Below are 6673 nucleotides of genomic sequence, written 5' to 3'. Positions count from 1 at the left end.
TGATAGTTGCCAGCAGGGCCCCATACCGGAGTCCCCGAATCCCCCGAAACCCCCGATTCCCCCACCCTACAATCAGTCAACCCAAGTTGAATGGCATCTCGGGCAGAAAGTTCAAAATGCAACCCCTGCTCCTGAATTATTTTCAGACTGACGTGAAGATGACTATCAATAAATCCAGGCACTCATATGTGTATGCGAACAGTAGCGGTAAAGATTTAAGAAACTCTTAACAACAAAAATAAACAAATTACATAAAAGCAATGTGAAAATTTGTATTTTAAATATTAAATGAAATCTTTTAGTCGGACACTAACAAAAAATCTTTTTAAAGCACAGTCTTGCCACCTTGAACTTATTTTGGTGCTTTGATTCTTGGATAAAGGATTATTTTGATCTTAATATCATATTCTTTCTATACTTTTCAATCAAAATATTGTTGTTTTACTGTACAAATATAATATGTCAAAAATTCACCACTAATTATTCAACCCCAACTGTCTACAAGCAAATTGCTGCCGCAGTCGACGCGCAATAGGATGCAAAGTTAATTAATCATACGCACCGCATGCAGGAATTGCCAATAAGTTAAATTGAATTTTAAAATGTGCGCAAAACAGATTCAGCAATGAAGCACAGCACATTGGTAGACCCGAAATGAAATCAATCACAATTTTCAAAAATCACTCCAGAAAATGTTAGGGCTATATTATGAATTATAATTATCTTAAATTACTTTTCAATAGTTATGATCCATGGAGAAAGACTCTTATATATTACATATATTAAGTTTTACATTTTACATTACAAATTAGTAGTATGTTAAAAAAACAGCAACTTCTAAATTTGAATATTTCTTCTGCTTAGAAAAAATCCTTAAACATAATATGAGGTTAAAGTAAATATAAATCTAAAATAAGAAAAAGATTTTGAGCTTAACGTTCCAGATGATGGCTGCCTAGCTTTCTGCTCGAGGTTGAATTTCCTAAATTTACGTCGGCTGTCATCGTATAACCCCGGCATCTGTGTCAGTTTTCATTTAAGCCCTGGCCGTGGCTCTGCTTCTCCTGGGCAACCGACTTTGTCCGTGGCCCATTTCTGCTGTTGCCGCTGTGCACGATGTGATTTACTCCATACAAATTGTGTACGGCAGTCGGTGCACCAGTAACAGCAGCAGGAGCAATCCTTAAAACGGAAGGCGGGCTGAGGCTACAGCAACGGCAACAGCAACAGCAACAGTTAAATGAATCAAATCCATTTCAAAGCTATTCATCAAATGTCAGCGCTTTCGCTGGCCAACCGCGCACCAAGCGAAAGCCACATCCAGTCGCAACAACAACGGTAGTATGTAGATTTAGCTTTAGGGGGTATACATCTGAACGGTACGGTACGGAGCGGAACGGATCCGGGTCCCTCAGCTTCGGTCGTGAAGCTCTGAGGAGCAAACTCGTTTTATAATTGAATTGATCCCATTATGTAGATGAAATCGTTTTTACGTTTCGTTTCGTTTCGCTTCGTGCAAAATGGCGGCCAGTGTCTGGTAGTGCAACTTCCGGCCAAATCAGAGGAGTAGAAATGGGGGATGATGGGCTGGGATGTTGCTGCCTGCCAAAAGCATAAACACCAAATGGAACTTTAGTTCAGCTAAGAGCAAGTGGCGTCCAAGCTGTTGTGGCTGCTTTATTTATACTCTGAACTCTTGGAGTGGTACTTAAAGGAAAAAATATAATTAAAAGGTATATAATTCAAATAGAAAAGTATTTTTAAATTAAAAGAAACATGGTTTCGTACAAGACTAACAACTATTGTTTACATTTTTTTGAATTCGGCAGAACTTTAAGCATTCAAAAAAAGGAGTTGGCAGTATAAGAAAAAATTGTACAGCCAATGTTGGTTATTGTGAAAATAATTTGTTACACATTTTAAATTTGTCTTTTGTAGACTGAGTTTAATGAAAAGAACTTAAGTGCTAATTAATGTGTGGAGTCTTAAGCTTTGTTATTAAAAGCAAGTTTAACATTGTAAAGTTTAATTTAAAAACTATTATTTGACTTAAATTAAAAAAATATGTTTATGTTATGCTATGCTATGCTTAAAGTCTTAAGTAATAAGGTTATAATTATGTTTGTTAAATTATCATTACAGTGGAATGACTAAAAAGTCTATAATATTATACCATACGGTATATGCCTTAGGCACAGTAGTTCTAACTTATTAAAGCAATAAATTAAATTAATAAAAACAATTAAGTCCAGTAGTATTTTATGACATTAAGCTTAAATTATTGTCAGCTTTAGTGTCCCTAATTAATTATAATAATGTTTAAGTGCTTTCGAATAATTTTATCAGTAGTGTTTCCCAGTAAGTTGTACTATAATTATCGATTAGTTTAAAAACGACAAAAAGCACATCAAAAATTTCCCTGAACTCCACTAGAGCATTTGGTTTTCGTAGTTACATTTTCAAGAAACCCATTTTCTCCGCTGCCTCTCCGCTGTCTTTATTGCCTTTGGCTTGGCTGGGAAAATGCAAGGAAAGGATACAGTTTGAGCAAAATAAATTGAATTTAGTGCTTATGTCCTGACATTCGCTTTTAATTTCATTTGGTCTTAAGCCAAGCCACCCTGAAAGCAAACACAGCCAAAGGGGGTAGATATAGAGGGTAAAAGTCCGGGGGCGAAGGGAAAAATGGACAACGGATCGCTGGTTCGCGTTTAATTTGCCACAGTTTCCAGCGTTTTCCGTTGTTGTTCATGTTGCTTTCGCTCGCTTAGTTTGTTTGATTGCCTCGGCTGCGAATGCATCTTGCACTGTCAGTTAGACCACACCCAATATTCCCAGCTACATATACACTGGGAACAAATATCACAACAATTATTCTTCATTTTAAATGGTTATTACAACTTTTTTTGTTTCTCTTAAGAAGTATATTTAAAAAAAATAGTGAAAGGTGTTTTAAAACCTTATGTTTGCTTCTTTTCTAAAGTGATTTACGTAAAGTTAAACAAAAAATTGGCTTACTATCATTAAAATGAACTAGAAAGAAATTATGGTGTTTAATTTATTATATAATTGGCTTTAGATCTTGATTCAGAGGTCAATACTATTTAAATACACTCAAAATAAAAAACATTTCTTATTAAATAGTTGATTTTTTAGTGTAGAAAAAAGAATCATCCGCAAACATCCCGAGGGCAAGATAACATTTTTGAAATCAGCAGTTTAATTACAAATTAGCTGCCGGTAATTCTGTTACCGCTTCCTGGTAATGCTTTCTAATTGGTAATGAGGGTAAATCTGGAAAAATCTCGCCAAGAAGCTCTTTCCAAATTTGCATATCGTATAAAGGAATCATTTCTCTTATTTAGTCACGATTCGGTCAATCAAAACTCTTATGTTCAACTGCGAGTCCACATCGATATCGGTTCGGTTCCATGCATTGCTGCCGCAGACAATGCCCAACTCAACTCTTTCAACAATGTGGCACATTGGAAGTACAAAATGCATAAATCATTTTGCCCGCTTCTCATGCAGCAAACTACTTTTGCATGCGGCACCAAAACATAAATGTTTAAGCGTGTTTTGTTTTGTTTTGTTTGGTTTTGTTTTCCCATAATGAAAGATATGCACACACACACAGCACACACATGCTGGGAAACAATGCTATTCACATCTCGAAACAATGTGTAAGAGGCTGAGCCGCCTCGAACATTTTGTTGCACACAACTTTCAATGGGGGTAAATCTGTTCAACAAAATCGATGCACAATAAATTTCGTTGCAACATTTTTGCGACTGGAAGTCTATCGAGCATGTGGAATGGCCAGAAACCCTTCATCATTTCATTTCAGAGCAGTGCGGTGCAGTGCAGCTGTCCTCGTTTCTGGGTTGAGGTCTAAGGATTATCAATGTGGATTTTGATGTATTACAAGTCCTGGCAAGCTCATTGATATGCAGCAGCAATCGGGGCTGAGCTGCTCTGTAATCGGCGTCAGAGGACTACTGGCATAGGTCGTAATGGAATAGAGAAAAGGGGAATTTAAATTAAAGTGGGCCATGTCCATGGGGACATAAGTATACAAAAAAAATTAAGAGGCTGCATAAATTTTGTAAAGCTGCTTAATAAATGTTTCATAGTTTCTTCTTGTAATCAATAATCCTTACAAATACGAATATTTCCGTTTTTTATAGCTTTTAAATATCTAGTTTTTATACTTATTCTTAAATTCTTTTATATATGATAAAACAAAACAAAAAGTTTTTTGTCATTATAGATATATTTAGAACAAAATTGGAGCTAACATTATTAAAATTTTTAAATGATTGAAATATAAATAGATGCATTTCCATTTTCGTGAAAAAAATACATCATTAAATCATAATTAATTTTTGCAATGCTACAAATAATTGGTTTTATAATTCAATTTCATATATCTGTTTCCAAATAAATAAAGTCCATTTAAAACGTAATTGGAAGTTGGGGTTTTTGAACTAACGTACCCCGAAAATGAATGTTATTTTGGTGTTTTTCCCCTTAAATGCCACCAATGAAATACATTTTTAAAGTATTTGCATATTCCAGTTGAAAGCGGGTAGCCAACTGGTTAGCTGGATGTCCACCTGATTGGCCTTAAGCTGCATTTGTCTTTGACCAACACACACCGATATAGATGCATAAATGTTCATAGTTCAACCTGCAGGTCGTCACGCGCTTTTGGCATAAATTATCCATGGCATATGTGCCAAAGCGATGTTGCCAGCACCGTCCGCATAGGTCCATAAAAAACCAGTACCTGCCTTCCCTTGCACTGACTCAATCCCTTGCCAATCTATCGTGTCATGTCAGCAGCTGCTGTGTTTAATTTACGCTCCCCCTCTAAAACACAGGTAAATCCCGTAAAGCGTTTCCACAGTGCACAACAAAACACCGCCGGACTGCATCCATACAAATGGCGAACGCACACAGGCGGACATCGATATATGTACCTTAAGGGGGCGGATATATGTGCATCAAATATCAACGCCATCATTTGTGTTTTGCTTCCACTGATGTTGTAACTGTTGCCGCTGCTGCTCGTTCTATTGAATAAGCGGGCACCGTAACTGGGTTAATTTATATATATAGTTCGTGGGCTAAGCTGTTGATATAGAATATGGGGATATAAATTGTGAGCATGGCGGGGTAAACTCAGCGTAAAGCAGGCATTGTAAAGCAACATATATTCTTCCACTTGCGTTAAAAATGACTTAAACGAAATGTTAAGTATTTCTTACACATGCAAAGTATTAAACATCGTGAATAAAATATTTGTACATGATAAAAACAGGAGGAAAGTATTTATAAATGTAAATATACTGCGTTTGCAACTCTGTGAAATGTATGACAATGATTATAATTATTTAAAGGTTTATTACATTTTGAAGACTATTTTGGTCAAAGTTCAAAAAGTAGTACACAACAAGTTTTCAAGAGTCGAATGTCAAGTGCTATAAAATTGCATTGCTCGTCTACCTTTCCTTTCCACTCTGTGTTTACTTTCTTCCGCACATCCATCCCACTTCCTGATTCTTTCTTTATATTTTTGTCTACTTTTTTGTCAGCTTGTTGTGCCCATCCAAACTGGGTGACTGAAGACTAAAGAAACGCGGCCAAGAGAAGGAAAACGTATCCGAAGACGAAACTTAATTACCCTAACGATACAGTGGGGAAACAAAAAAAGTAATAAAGGACAACAAGGTAGTATTTTTCAGAGGACGTACAATAATTGAAAAATTAGTAGGCTAATAGGTAATAGGATATTTAAAAATTGTATATTTCTGAAGACAATAGACAGTTTTTTTTTTTTGGTTTTAAAGCAAGCTAAAGTTTTAGATATAGAAGAATAAAAATTAATAAAATGTTGATTACTGAGACTTAAAATCCAGTTCATCTTTCGTACCAAGTCAAGTAAATCAAAAATTATGTTTATATTGTATCGAATGCTTTCGGTATTGTTAAAAAAAGGATTAAAAATATATAGCCATTAATAACATATAACATGAATTAAGATCAAAATTTGAAAACTAAATTATAAAATCTGTCTTGGAAATGTATACTTATAATGCAACTCAAACCTTATACTTAAAGTTAAAAATTCAAAAGGTACCTAGGTATATCGTTAGTAATTTTACTAAAATTCAGTTCAGTAAAATTACCTCTTAAAGGGTATTTCTAAAAATACCAAGCTTGCACTGCTAGGTTGGGTAGAAAAAGTTATTTACAATAAACGGGCCAATTTCCATGACTGTCCAGACAGACAGAGATGGAGTGAGATGGCAGATGGACAGGCGGGCAGACATAAGGACAGACATTCTGTCACATTTAGGGGCCAGGGCACAGTCCAAAGTCCACTTAGGAACAACAAAAAACGGGAATGAAAAGCGCGACAGAAATTGAAAACGAAATAGCCCAACTGATGCCAGAGAGTGAAATGCCTTGCTTATATTTATTTTCCTCTTTTTTTTCCACCCTTGTTCTATAAATATTTTGATAAATTCTTAAATGGCTTAAAGCGCCGGGCAGTTTGTTCAGTGCAGTGTTCTGAGAAAGGAACTGCATGTGGAATTTAAGTAATTTTCCTGGCTAAAAAGGAAACACCCTGCAGGACCGAGCCAAGCAGGTCCCATCAAGTTCATTA

Source organism: Drosophila gunungcola, chromosome 3R (assembly GCF_025200985.1).
Source record: "Drosophila gunungcola strain Sukarami chromosome 3R, Dgunungcola_SK_2, whole genome shotgun sequence".
Lineage (NCBI taxonomy): Eukaryota > Metazoa > Arthropoda > Insecta > Diptera > Drosophilidae > Drosophila > Drosophila gunungcola.
The sequence above is the reverse complement of the archived record's forward strand: the minus strand, read 5'-3'. Positions refer to the sequence as shown.